Below are 15,240 nucleotides of genomic sequence, written 5' to 3' on the forward strand. Positions count from 1 at the left end.
AAAATTGCAGGTTTCATTGGTAAGATGACAGGAGAAAGGAATCTTCCCAGACCTTACAGACAAGGCGAGTTAAGTTGCAATATGCTAAGCAATACAGTGTTGTGTTTTCTTTAGCCTTTTAACTTAGTGGAAGCCATGTTAAAAGGTAGGACACATCAAAAACGGATCCGCCAAAAGTTTGTGAAGAGGAACATGTCTGAGCTTATTAAGCTCTGGGGAAAGTATGCTTTAAATCCATTACTTTCATAAGTATTTAGATGGTTACTGTGGAGATCGGATCAGGCACTGCACATATTCTCGTTACTGGGCATTGGTAAGATATACCCCAACAACCTTCCAGGTGGAAGGCACTTCCAGTGTCTAGTAATGAGAATATGTGATTTTGGTAATTTTCATGCCTCAATAGATTGGAACCAGTGTCACCAGCATCCTTGGGCAGGGCTGTAGCTTTGTGGAGAGAAACCACCTGGGAAAAAAAAAAAAAATCACTGATGCAGAAAATGTGTAATTTATGTTACACAGCTAGTTACTTTTTCTCTTTAATGTATATTTATGGTCCCACCAAAGTGAAACTGTCTGCTAGAATATTTGAGCAAATTCTACAGATTTATACTAGTGGCAAGAACAGTTGTCTAGAAGATGGGAAGTTTCAAATCCCTAAAGACAGACTGGGATATTAAACACATTCCTTCCTTACCGAAGCAGATGCTCTCATTACTGAGCTACTAAAGAAGGGGAAAGAAGGCTTCCTATTTCCCAGTTGATTTTTTTTCCCCTTCAGGATCTTTCTTGAAAGCAGAGAGATGCTTTGAGACCACACTGCAACAGGCTGGACTAGTTTCTGAAGACAGGTAGGTATATGTGCCCAAACTGATGATAAATAAGCAGAAAGTCTCAAATTAACAAGCATGCAGTTTGCTTGCTTGAGTCCTCACCTAAGCATAAGCAGAATTACTGTCTCCAGAGTGGACAGACACTTACCTAAGCCCCTCTGGAAAGTGCAGAGGCATGTATCTCTCTTGCATCTGGATCCATTCAGCTCGCTCAGAAAGTGCCAAGCACCTGTCAGCAAGAAAACCCTCCAGAACTGAAGTCAGCTTAGAAAAATACCTCTGCAAGAGGAGGAAAGGATTGCCTCTTCTCCTCATGTCTTTTACATGATGGTCTGATAGTCCAAACACTTGTCCATGAGGAGAAAGTGTTCACCGTTATATATCCCACCTCAGCTTGTGGGCCAGAAGAGTATCCTAGTACATAACTGATATTTAGGGAAGTGATGTAGATGTTTGTGCTAGCTTGCATCCTTTGCTAGGATAGAGCTGCTCATGTTTTAAATGTATGTTTTTTTGTTTTTTTTTTTTTTTTTTTTTTGTTATATAACATGCCTACCAGCCTTAGGATATAAGTAATTTGCACAACATTTCAAAAAGCATGTAACAAGTATTTCAATTAACTGCATAAAAAGAATATATACAGGAAAAAATAAAAATAATGACACTTTTGAAACTGCACGTTCTGCATGAGCTGGCATCTAATTTGACAAAGGAGATACTTGTGATTTTTTTCCCTTCTTTTAAAATTCAAATTAGAAGAAATAGGTTTTATTCAGATCCCCGTTTTAGACTCATAGAAATTAACATTGAGAAATCAGTGTGACATTTTTGTAGTTCTTACAATAATGTCTGAAAACAGGCTTTTGTTAATTGTCATTTTTAGTGTTCTCTCTTGTGGAAGAAAATCCAATTTGTGCGATAGCATGTGTCTGTACATAGCACACAGAGCCAATGATAGCATTCTGCATAGTACAGCTGGAAGGAGACTGAAGCAGGGGGGATATAACTCCATGATGCAGCTTCTTATAAAGTGATTCCTAAACGTACTAATTATTTTTCAGATCATGAATATAAGCCCATTATTAGTAAAAATAAAAAATAAAGTGTTCAGAGAAGAGTTTGAGATAGATAGGGGAGTTTGGGTTAGGTATCTATGTTCATGACATCAATTAATAAGCAGAAAATCTTTCAGTTGTTGATGAAGTCTCTGAGTATTATAAAATACACTCTTTGACTAAGGCAAGCTGCAAGAGGAAGAACCAACCTGAAAATCCACTTATGTGAAATGGCCTTAAGCAGGTAAAGCTGCATAGAAATTTGGGGGGTTACAGCTTAGGTTCTCTCCATGGATCTTTCTGTTGGACTGTATACTTATTCTGTTCCTGCTGTTGCAGACAAACTTGTAATTAATTTCATTAAATTAAATCAGGCATCATTCCCATTTCTACTTGACTACTTACCTACAAAAAGATGCAAACAGAATTAAGTTAGAAAGACATAAAATGAAATGAACTGATCTTTTTCTCCTATCTGCCTGTATCTACATATTCTTGAGGGAACTCCAGTAGGTATCTCATCACTCTATCCTCTTATTATTGAATGTAGTGTTTATTAGCTGTCCTACAGCTGTAGCAAGAACACATCTTTCTGATTCCACTATTTACCCATTAGCTGTAGTCCTTTATTTAAAAATAAATAAATACATTTTAAAAGTAAATCATTGGAAAAGAAAATGGAATAGTTGGCTAGGTGTGTATAGAACTGTATGAAAGCACATTACAGAAAGTATACAACAAGAAAAATATATCCTAGTAACAGTAATGAAGTATGTGTTGCCTGGAAAATTATTTGTACATGTTTGATTATCTATCTTTATGTAACAGGCCTTAGGTAAATAGTGTTTGAGGTTGTTTCCTTGCATTTGGGAAATCTCTATAAATGATACATATTTCTTTTTACTGAGGCATTTGGCTGCTGTTCATATCTATGCAAATAGGGCTGTTCTTCAAGCACTGAATGACTGCAGGCAACTATTTCTGAAACTCTAGGGCCAGATTTAAAAGATAAACAAATATACATTAATGTGCATAAATTAAACTATCGCTTGATTGCATGTGGAGGCTGGAAATAAATAAAACAATGTCTGATTAACTTGACCAGTTAACAGAAAAACCTGCTGCTTCAACTATTGTTTAAAGTATGAAAATATGCAATCTCCTTGAACTATAAAATAGTTTTAAGAGGTCCCCTTCAAATACATGGTTTGTATAAAATAAGTATTCAAGCTCCAGATTAAATCCAAGTTCCCACAGACTTCATTGTTTCAGAATTGAGATGGGGCAAGCATATTCTCCCTACTCTGCACTCAAAAATCTTGAATCTTGTACTTTCATGGACTTGTCTCCTTTCATTGTTGTCAGTATTTGTTAGAGTGGGGAGGGAACAATGGAAGGATAGTGGCATTTTAGTTGTTGCTGTTGTATTTTTTTTTGTTTGTTTGTTTGGTTTGGTTTTTAATTTTTGTTGTTTGTTTGCTGTTACCAATATAACCTATGTCTTTTATGGTTCTTAATGGACCTGTGTTGATGACTGTGTCATTGCACAACAACTTTTGATCTAAATGCAGAGTGGACCCAGCTGCAACAATCCATGTAAAATAAAATGCCTGACCAAAACTGATAACTCATTTTTATTTGATTGAATATGGGTGACTTTCTAAGAGGCTCAGGGCCAGGTCATCAACTGGTATAAATCCTCTTAGTGTTAATATCACTGGACTTGCACCAGTTAATGACAGATGCAGATCCAAGCTATTTAGACCTATGCAGAGAGCATGTTTCCTCAAGACAAGAATTATTTCAGTTCTGTGCTGCTAGAATGTCTTGAGCTATAGGAGTGAGCCATGGCCATATCTCTTTGCATAATAGATAACCTTTGTTTTCAAGTGAGTTCCCAAAACCTCTGGCCTCAATAGCAGTCTAAATGTGTAGCATCCTCTGATCCACAGCGGTTTGATACAGACGGATATCACATAGCTAGAGTTAATCCAGCATGATTTCTGTCTTCCTTTCAGTTGTGACATTTGGATGGAAATCCAACCCAGATAATCTCCAAAGGACTTCTGGTCTTTCCAGATGATATTATCCTTGATGACCACCTAAAGGTACTGTGTTGACTTTTAAAATGAGGAGCTATAAACTGACATAAAAATGACTGCCTAATTTCATACCAATGAGTCACAAATATTTTGTTGCTGTTCTTTTTCTGGAGATTTGTGTTTAAGACAACATTTAGACAAAATCCATGTTTTTCCTGGGGCACAGCAAAAAGAAGGAGGTAATTTTCTGTTTTCTTGGTTCTGGGCTGCTGCAGTGGCAGAAACAGTTCTGGAGTTAGACTCTAAAGACCTGTCTTGCTACTGTCTCTAATCACAGTGCAATTCTTTGGCAGATCATGCAGTACAGGTTGCTCATATCAGACCTCCATTGGTTTTCTTTGTTTAACCTCCTCTAAGTTCCTTTATGGCATTTAGATTATTTTTTAGGGGTAGGAGGAACCATTCTGATCATTTAGAGTGATCTATTTGTCTTGTGTTGGGGTGTTAAAGCACACTTTTAAGCAAGCTTTTGTTAAATTCATTTTCAAATAAAAGGGCCTGGGCTGTGGTTAATAAACTAGAGTTCTGCCCCCAGAAGAAAGTGTCTGAGAAAAAAGGCCTCTTCATCCGCTTAGATATTCCAATAACCAGAATAGGCCCAGTCTTGGACAGCTTTTACATTCTGAGGTAGAGAAAATGGAACACGCTGAACATTGAAGACAAGTCTTGAGGAATAAATGAGGTGGAGGGACAAGACAACATGACCTGTCACACACAACAAAATATCTAAAGCTCTCATTTTAAAAATGTAATTTGGAAAATGGGTGAGAACCTTATTGGACATGAACACGTGTGTGACCAGGCCAAAAGATGGTGTAAATGTTATTCTAAATGGTGGTATCCTGTTATTCTAAACTTTTGAAAAGAATAAGCTCCTTTTCTAGGTACTTTATGGCATGACCTTCTCCTGCTGAGTGTGTAGGTGAAGGTCTGAGGTTGGATTGTGCAGCTGTTTTGCTACTGAATCGACCTGAGCTACCTGCTTTGTGCTTGGTCCATATATAAGTGGTCTCTTGAGCTAAGAGGAAGTAAGAGGGTAAGTAAAAGAGAACTGGATCCAGTCTGAAGTACCTGAAGATAAGTGCCATAGTATGCTTTGGATCTACAGGCCAAACCCCTTGACCAGCTCCCCAGAACAGGACAAACACCACTGTGCTTCCCTCTGGGAAAAGTCCCTGCCCTCTGATATTCCCAAAACTATGTCCTGCACATCTGGGAGAGAGCTGGCTGGCATGACCCAAAACCGTACCAAAGACAGACCAGCAATGGAGAAGTGTGGGTAGTCAGAGGACATGGGGACATGGCCTGATTCAGTTCACTCACACAGGCACAATTTTGCTGTCTACCATAATGACACCTTTTATAAATGAGCGACACTTTGCATGAACTCTGGTAACCTGTGACAGGCAAGTATAACTCTGAAGAGGCACAGCAGGATCAGTGTTGATGCAGCTATGTTGGAAATTGTCATGTAGCTCACTAACTGCAGCCTATTTCCCTGCTATGCAGTGCTATCAAATGGCATGTTAACAACCAAACTGTGCCAATGATCCACAGTTAGTTAACACCTATGATTTCCCAGATGCCAGGGAATGTGTAAGGAGGCTTGACATTACTTGATATTATGTGGTTTTATGGTGAAGTAAATGTGTTGTTTTTTTTTTTTCAGCATATCGTAACAGCCCTTGTCAACTGATCCCATGGATGACAGTCTTGCTGCAGGGAGTCCCATGTTACTGCACATTAATGTTTCCTTTGAGAACATAGAAAGAAACTAAATGCTATTCATTTGATTGAAGTAGGATTTCAGGACAAAAAGATTTGTCCATGTCTAAAAAATGGATGATAGCACTCTTGTTGAAAGTTTCTGGGAAGCCACTTAGTGACATACAGAAGTTCTGCAACTTTATGGACCCTCAGTCTAAGAAAGCATCTTTATATTTTCTACTTTGAGGAAGGAATTTTTAATTGACACCATGCTCAGTTCTGTGAACTGTAAAAGAAAATTTAGTCCTCCCTGTCCTCTACATGAGAGAGGCAAGAATAACCACACCAAATGAGAGCAAGCTTCTTAAAACTCTGTAAGGAAGATAAATAGATGTTTAATATACTTATCTAAGACATATAGACTAGTAGACTAGAAGGTACCCAGAAAACCCTTTCTTCCACTAATCAGACCAACTCCTGTGACTGAAAAAGTGAGCTACAAGAGCCAACCCAAAATCCTAAGCAAAGCAAAGTAAACCTTCTGCTTGCACTTCTCAAGCTCACAGCTCAGCGGCTCATGGGAAGTCATTTGTTCTCATTCTAAGGAGAGACAATGACAAAATTTGGATGACTGTCTGAATATCTTGTATAGACAATTGGTATGCCAATTGACCTGAATGTGCACTCTGAAACTGCTTATTTCTTTTTACTTGTACTGCCCATGTCTCCTAGGACATCTCAGTTGGTTTGAGCCAGGTGTAGCAGCTGAGATAAAATCTAATCCTTCTGGGATTAGGGTAAAATAGATATTCAGCAGCACTTTCTCACATTTAATAGACCAAGGCTTAGTCTCATCTTAGTCTTAGTAAAGGGACTGGAAAGGAGACACACTACAGCTGTTCTGATTTATTATTTTTTTAATTGCTGGGAATTATGCAATTTTATTGTGTTGTGGCATAAGAAATCTTGACCTCTTTGCCTTTTTAAGCAGTTATAAAGGATGAAGTTGATTCTAGGAGGCAATCTCAAATGCCCTATTTGTGTTAGATATGTAAATGTACTGTTTACATATTACATACTTCTGGCTTGTTATTGAGCTCATCTGACTGTTAGGAAGTGTTTACACTTTACCCTGTTTATATGTCTACCTGGACACTAGAAAAGAACAAGATAATATAAATATGGCAAAATTTAAACAATCCATATTTTTTGGCTTCCTACTAAGCCTCAGTGGCATGCTCAAGTGCCTATAGCACTAGAGCAAAATTAAGAATGGAAATAGTTTTTTGTTTATTTTTTTTTTTGTTTAATTTTGTTTATCAAAACACAGGTAGGAAAAACTATATTAGTCTTTTAAGGCAGAAACTATTTCAGGAAACAGAGTTAGATAAATTTTCTATTCAAAATCATAAGCAGGTAAGAGGACTTGTAGGTTTTCTTAGTGAAGCTTGCAATATACTTCAGCTGAAGTTTGGAGAGCTCATTTTTGTTAAATGTTTTAGAAGGTCAACAAGTCTTAATTAAGATCTAGGTTCACAAAATCACAGAATGGTTAAGGTTGGAAGGAATTGTGGAGTCCCTGCACAAGCAGTCCCTGCACACCCAGAGCAGATTGCTCAGAATCATCTCCAGTGGCTTTTGAAAATCTCCCAGTGGGGAGACTCCACAACCTCTCTGGGCAACCTATGCCAGCCAGTGCTCTGTTACCTGCACAGTAAAGCAGCGCTTCCTGTTCAGATGGAACCTTGTGTATTCCTGTTTGTGTTTCTGTCCTGGCACTGGGCACCACTGAAAAAAGCCTGGCTCCAATGTCTTTGCACCCTCCTTTCAGGTTTATACAGACATGGATAACCCCCCCCCCCCGATCCTCCTCTTCTCCAGGTAGAACAGTCCCATCTCTCTCAGCCTCTCCTCGCAGACGAGGTTCTCCAGTGCCTTGATCATCTTGGTGGCCCTCCCTTAGACTCTCTCTAGTACATCCAGGTCTCTCTTGTTCTAGGGGACTTAGAATTGAACACAGTACTCCAGCACATGCTCACCAATGCTGAGTAGAGGGGAAGGATCACCTCTCTTGACCTGTTGGTAATACTTTGCCTCATGCAGCAAAGAATATTATAGCCTTCTTAGCAGCAAGGGTACATTATGTTCAACTTGGTGTCTGCCAGGACTCCCAGTTCCTTTTCTGCAGAGCTACTTTCCAGATGGGTTGTTCCTCTCCAGATGTGGGACTCTGCACTTGTTCAACTTCATGAGATTTTCGTCAGCCCACTGCCTGATCTTTTCCAGGCCCTCAGAATCACGATGTGCTGCCCTTAAAATAAAAAAAAAAAAAAATAAATAATAATAATAATAATAATAATAATAATAATAATAATAATAATGTAGTCAAGCCCTTCATGTCAATTTTGGTTGAAAAACTGTAAAAGGCAGCTAACTCTTGACTAAGAACAGTGTCAAAATTGTTGGCCTGGCTGTTGGTCCAGATTTCATGTATACTAGCCCTGGCAGGTTCACTGGGCTGGGTAGTTCTGTGTTTCTGCACCCTAAAGCACGTAATGCAGAATCCTACTGTAGATACTGTTGTTCTACTACATGGGAAAATCTTGTTTAAAAATGCTGCCTACTGCTATAATTATATGACAGTGTTTCCAAGTAATGGTAAGGTGTGGTCTTGACACCCTTAAATGTGTCTTCTATGATATTCATGCACCAGTCCAGACAATAGATTACATTACAGTACAGTATTACATAGATTACATTAGCAGTCTGGATGTGGGGGAAGCATTTATTATTGGATTTAACTGGTAAAGGGGGAGAAAACAAGGCTCCATAAAATTTTATCAAAGTACCTACTATACCTCTCAATATCCCGGGGTTAAAGCTGATAAAAAGAAACAGAGGACTGTAAAACAAGTCATACCTAGTGGACAGGAAAATACTCTATTTATCATGTGAGTAACCATGTCTGTGTCCCTGGCACCTTCCAGTTATCCGCAAACAGAAGATATGTTGGTGAGCGTGAGCTCTTCCTCCATTCAGCTGACTGCATGAGACCTCAACAAATGCCATGAACCTCATAGAGTTTCTTGTTTTACCTTAGCTTCCTTGTCTGTATATATTTTACAGTTCTATTTTTTTATTTTATTTTTTGATGAAGTGTCCACACAGAGCAGGCACACACATTGATCATTTCCCAAGAAACTGTAGGGATCTGAGAACCCTCCAGATCAGCTGAGGAGTGCATCTTACCCAAAGCATGCATTTTAGGGGCTTTCACCCCACTACATGATTCCTTGCAGTATGGGGGCTGACATTGCAATCATACTATGTGACAAACAGACCATCCTTCTAGCATAAAAGGACAAAGCAACAGCTCTTGATTGGAAAAAAAAAAATAAAAATATATATATATATATATTTTAAACTGTAATCTAAAAAGTACACAAATCTTAATTGAAGACACTCTAATACTGAAGGTGTTATGTCATAAATAAAGAAGAGAAGAAAAATGAATCAGTCTCCAGTGCCTAACAGCAGGCAGAATTGAGTTAGCTGCAGTCAGGAAAAGCCATTGGGTAGGAATGAGCTGCAGAAGAGGAACAAGTCCTTTTTAAAAATACTGTTATCAGGGAACAATACATAAAGAAAAATGAAAGTGTCTTTGTTGTTTGGTCCAGATATTTTATTGAAAGGTCTATTCAGGCTATAAAGCTGTAAGTGTTTGCCTTCAGGTCTGGATAATCCTTAAACTGTCTGGGTGCTGTAAAAATCTGCTTTATCTCCAAATACATGACACTATTTGTCTTTTCAATCTCCCCTTCACATCAGAAATAGCTGCAAACAGTTAAAGTTATGACCAAATGTAAGGCCAAACTCTTCCTACAAACAAAAATGGAGAGCATTGTCATTCATATAGATATGATGAGAAGAAGGTGGCTTTCTTTCTCCTTCTTTCTAATCAAATCCTGAGACAAATCCTACAAAGTTATACAAAAGATACTTTTGAATGTTGTTAGCCCAGATGCCTTTTAAAATATTCTTTATCAGCTAACTTACTGTTCTTCAACAGCAAAATCCTGTATGGAATTTCTTGAAGGGGCAAACACATTTGTCTTCCTTTCCATGCACCTTCCTTCTTGAACGGATTTTCTTATCAGGTCTTGCTTCACTGGACAATTGAGACCGAGACTGTCTTTTTCAATTTGAATGAAAAGGAAAAGTACACTACCCAGGCAAAATGTAACAAACAATAAAAAAATCTCCTTGGTTTTTATGTGGATGTGTGCGTGATCTGTGCAAGCATCCTTTACCACTCTATCACAGTGTCAATTCAGGCCACAAAAAACCACACCTATCTACAGAATGAATAGTTTGTGGTTACACTATTCATAGAATCACAGAATCATAGAGTATCCTGAGTTGGAAGGGATTCACAAGAATCATCGAGTCCATCTCCTGGGTCCCCAAAGGACCACCCAAAAAATTAGACCATTTGAGAGCTCTGTCCAAATGCCTCTGGAACTCCAGCAAGCTCGGTGCTGTGACCACTGCCCTGGGGAGCCTGTCCCAATGCCCAATTGCCCTCTTGGGGAAGAACTTTTGCCAACATCCAGCCTGACCCTCCCCATCCCAGTTCCATGCCATTCTCTCGGGTCCTGTTGCTGTCCCCAGAGAGCAGAGCTCAGTGCCTGTCCCTCCACTCCCCTTGTGAGGGAGCTGCAGGCCACCATGAGGTCTCCCCTTAGTCTACTCTGCAAATCCCACAAAATTTCAGGTGATGAAGTGCCCACACAGTGCAGGCACACACATTGACCATTCTGGGTCATTGACTGTGAATTTATCATTCCCACAGTCATGATCCTCCAACTCAGGGCAGTTGGGATCCCAGAGCCCATCACTGGTGTTGAAGACATGCAAAAAAATCATTAAACAGCTCTGCTTTCTATGTCCCTGTTCGTTAGGCTACTGTCCTCATCAAGTATCTGACCAATGTTTGCTCTGGTCCTCCTTTTCCTATTAACATAATTTAAAAATCCTTTTTTATTGTCCCCCACACTGCTGGCCAGCTTCAACTCTAATTGAGCCTTGGCCATATGAATTCTCTCCCTACAAACATGAGCAGCATCCCTGTAGTCCTCAATATTGCCCGACCCTGCTTCCAGCAACCATGCACATTCTTTTTCCACCTAAGCTCTTGAAGAAAGTCCCTGCTCAGAGAGGGTGGCCTTCTGCCCCTCCTGCTTGACTTCTGAAATTTTGGAATTGCCTGTTCCTGTGCTCTTAGGAGGTGGTACCTAAAAACTGACCAGCACTGATGGACCCCAATATCTTTAAAAGCAGTTTCCTAGGAGACCTCACTAACTTGTTTCCTGAACAGTCTGAAGTCTCCACCCCTCAGTCCAGGGTTGAAGCTTTGGTGGCAGTTTTCCTTCTACCACCAAAGATTTTTTAAACTTGACTACTTCATTGTTACCATGGCCAAGGTGGCCACCTACAGACACCTCACCTACAAGACCCCTCCTGTTTACAAGCAACAGGTCTAAGAGGGCACCTTTCCTAGATGGCTTCCTTAGCACCTGTATCAAGAAGTTATCATCAAGGTGCTTCATGAATCTTCTGGATGTATGTTTATCTCAGCTATGTGATATTCCCATCTGACATCTGGCAGGTTGATGTCCTGCACAGGGGCAAAGGCAGCTGATCTAGAAGTCTCTCTCAGTTCCATAAAGAATATTTCATCAGTGTTGGGTGGTCTGTAGTAGACTGCAACAATGACATCCCCTTTATTTGCTTGTTCTTCAACTGTTCCCTATGTTTACCTTGTGAGCAAGTGCATATTTAAGAAAGTTGCATCAAGACTAGAGGTGGTGTTGCATGTCCTCCTCAGGCATTGTTAACCATCCTGGACAGATTGCACTATCCCACTCCACTCATTAGGCCTTCTCCTACTCAGCAATTTAAAGTGCATTCATCAGAAAAAGAAACACAAAGTAACCAGCAAATAAACAGGTTGCTGATCTGGGATGGGGAATATATCTTTATGTGTGCACAAGTGATAGTATAGACTCCATCTCTCATTTGTTGAACTCCAGGATGTTTTCCTGGTTAAGATATCTAACAAAGCTGCAGTTGTCCAAAAATTTGGGTCAATTTTTTTTTTTTAAAAGTGATCCTAAACATAACCTATAATCTCAGGCTAGCCCCTGAGTGTAGTACATGATGGGAGCAAACTCTCATAAACAAATAAATCAGGATTTCCCCAATTGATTATGTGTCGCATCTGAAGCAACTAGCCTCTACTTTTGTTGTTTTTGTAGGCTGTATTTTAAAGTGAAGAGCTTTGCACTGGGAGGACAGATAGTAGTGCTTTTTTTTTTGTTTGATTTTTGTTTGTTTTGTTTTGCTTTGTATTTAACAACAAGAAAACTTGACAAGGGAATATTAAAGGATGAGACTTTTCCATTCAAGAGTTTAGCCAAAATGGTGTACAAAGCCATGATGCACAAATACTGTGAAGGTCAGTTTGGTCTGAACTGTTTCTTTTTATGAGTGCCTGTGGTGCAGTGACCAAAGAGTATGTTTTAGTCCTACAGTAGTTTAACATGTAGGCTGTGCCCTGGCTTTGAGCAGGAGAATACAGAGTTCAACCTGGTGGCTCATAGAATTTGCTGTTTTGTTCGGCACTGTATAAAAGCACAGTAAGAGACAATCCTTCATTTTGGGAGTGTGCAGTTTGGATAACTCAGTAAAGAAAGATGTAGAGGGAGATAAAGGAGTTTTGCTACAGACACACAGCTGGTGGTAGTGAGGTATGTAAAGGGGATTTCTGGTGAAGGTAAAGGGCATTTCTAGTGAAAAGATATTTTTATAAGGTTTCAGATATTCTTCAATAAATGCTCCATGCACATTTATAACTACATATTTGTGTATGTATTTTAATAATTGTGCAACTAATATTTATAATAATCTTATTAATAAGAAAGAAATAGCTTCACATTGTCTCTATGAACATGTGTGATGGGCCTGGCTGGTACTTCGGAGATTTTAGTTTGAGAATCCTCATGAGCTGGCTAAGGGATTGCACCTCAGGCACTGGGCTAAGAAATGAGGAAGAAATATGCCCAACATAGGCAGGGAAAGAATTGTAAGAAAGTGAAGGGGGACCAAATAAATCTAGTTCAAAAAAAGTTAACAAAGGGCTGGTTTGTTGCTGAAAATGCAGACTTTCTGCTTTGTGCTGTAGAGATAAATTGTTAAGTAGGAAGAACGATGCCATGGTAAACTCTTTATATAGGTAGGTGAAGGTAAAACTGATGCTACCTTAACAATTTCTTACTGATCACTTCTCTGCAAATGTTCAAATTATTTATTTAATACAACATTTTGGAATGAAAACTGTTAACTACATAAAAAAGAAGAAAAATGAACATAGTTCTGTTTTAAAGATTATATATGTCCATAGGGAGAGAGGCAGTGAAAAGTTAAATCAAATTCTACCAGTGAAATTGACACATGTACTTTGGTGTGTTTATGTCACCCATAAGTTTCAGCAAAACCTTCTCCTACTCAGCAATTTAAAGTGCATTCATCAGAAAAAACAAACACAAAAAACTGAGCCATATAATTCATCATCCTTCTACATTTTTGCCCACGGAACATAACCCCGCCATAAAGCTTCTTGAGCTTAACGAGTAATTTGTCTTGTGGGTCCTATAACAGCTAAAATCTCCTTGTAGTGCTATCAATCTTGATGCATCTACATGAAGTGGAAAAGACCAAATATGGTTTCAGAGAACTGAAGAAAACAATCAGAATAACTTCTGTGATAAAATTTACAATATTAAAAATTTTCCTATACATACTAGCTGAGCTAACTGGACTTGGTGGCACCAAGCTGATTCTGTTTGTATCAGCTGCTGGGTTTGGGAATGGCTGAATGGCTTTCAGGCATATGAAATAAAACAGACAACATGTAGAATAAGATCTTACAAAGATATTAAGGTTTGTTTCACAGAGAAAAAAAAAAAAAAAGGAAAAAAAAAGTTGTTTCCTCCTCAGTCTGAATTAAATGCTACTTCCAACTTATGTACTGGTTGGAAATTTGTGGAGGGGGACATTTGAGTTGCTTTGTTAAATCCACAGGGGACATAAAGCAGGCAAATCATTTAATTTGTAGTTCCTTCTTATACATTTTTTTTTTTTTTTTTGAAAAGCAGCTTTGAAAAGCACTTAAAAGTGCATATCAAACTTAGGTGAAGTGTTGCCAGAACTGAAAAAAATGAAGGGATTACTCTTCTGTTGGGCAGCTCTGAAATTCAGCAGAAGCCTTATGGGAAAGCTGCCTCCATCTGACCTGCTTATCACTTTTAAAATAGTGCTTGTGTATGATGAGGTTTCTCAATGGCACGTTTTAAAAAGAAAAACAATAAAGAAAAACAAAACAAAACTAAACTAAATCTTTTAAATTAGTTCTTTGTTTCTATTTAGAGCTTAATTGAATTTCCAGGTCTTTTTATAATGACCTTGTAAAACCATTGACTTTTCATTTCCCATTTTGGTACATACAGCTCCTAAAATCTGAGTCAGGGCTCTATATTAGAATACCCTTTTCAGTAATAGCAGGGTAGATAATTCAATTTTACATTGGGATAATATAAACTTCATTCTACTTTCCTGTTTTTATTTATAACCAAATAATCCACATCCTTTTGCCCTTTTTCTAAATGCCCACAACAGAAGAAAGAAGTCTGAAATCTCCACCAATTAGAATCAACTTTTTTTTTTTTTTTTTCTACAGTCACCAATATCATTACAGTCCATGCTGCAGATTTTTCTCCTTCCATTCCTTCCTCCATGTCTCTTACTGACTTAGCCATAGAGTCAGTCCATCAACTCAACTGCACCCATAAGCCTTTCAGGTTTGTTTGCACAACATATAAACACAGCATAGAAACACAAAGCTGATTCTTCCATGCAGACTGTGAGATTTCTGCTGTAACTGATGAAAGTGCTTGTTTTTTGTTATTTATGTCCATGAAGGTGCTATGGGTGTGGAGGCCAAAAGCCATTTGATTATAACCAGATTCAGGAACTGCAAAGGTTACTACTTCGTATTTCTTAATTTCCAAGATTTTGGAAAAGCCAGAATATGCAAATGCAGGACATGAAGTTTGGCAGAAACAATAGCTCTTGGAAAAAAAAATAAAAATTACTAAGCTAACTCATGTACTGCTGGGGCCAAAGCAGAACTATTCTTAACAATATTCTCTTGTTTAGAATTCAGAACTGCAACCTGTTTCCAGTGCTGTGCATTACATTCCTGAGTCCAGCTCCCTCCACTGAGAATAAAACAAAACTTAAAAGCATGAACCCAAAATTAGGCTAGGGAATATACTCCTTCATGTTCCATTTCCTACAGTGGCACTAACCTTCTGGCCCATTTATTAGGAAATCACGCAGGATGTGGAGAACTTGAGTACAGTTTCCTCCTCACCCTGGAAGAATGTGAAAACACCTGTGTGTTTTACTCCTAACCTCTAATCT

General features: G+C 38.6%; 1 long non-coding RNA gene across 1 annotated transcript in view; it reads left to right on the plus strand.

The window, feature by feature from the left end:
• Positions 1-15,240, plus strand: part of LOC137848652 (uncharacterized) — a 174,144-nt gene that overhangs the window by 26,422 nt on the left and 132,482 nt on the right. The window contains exon 2 of the long non-coding RNA XR_011091473.1: positions 3,907-3,996. This is a non-coding gene — a long non-coding RNA (uncharacterized lncRNA). The remainder of the gene's footprint in view (positions 1-3,906; positions 3,997-15,240) is intronic.

Source organism: Anas acuta, chromosome 1 (assembly GCF_963932015.1).
Source record: "Anas acuta chromosome 1, bAnaAcu1.1, whole genome shotgun sequence".
Classification (NCBI taxonomy): domain Eukaryota; kingdom Metazoa; phylum Chordata; class Aves; order Anseriformes; family Anatidae; genus Anas; species Anas acuta.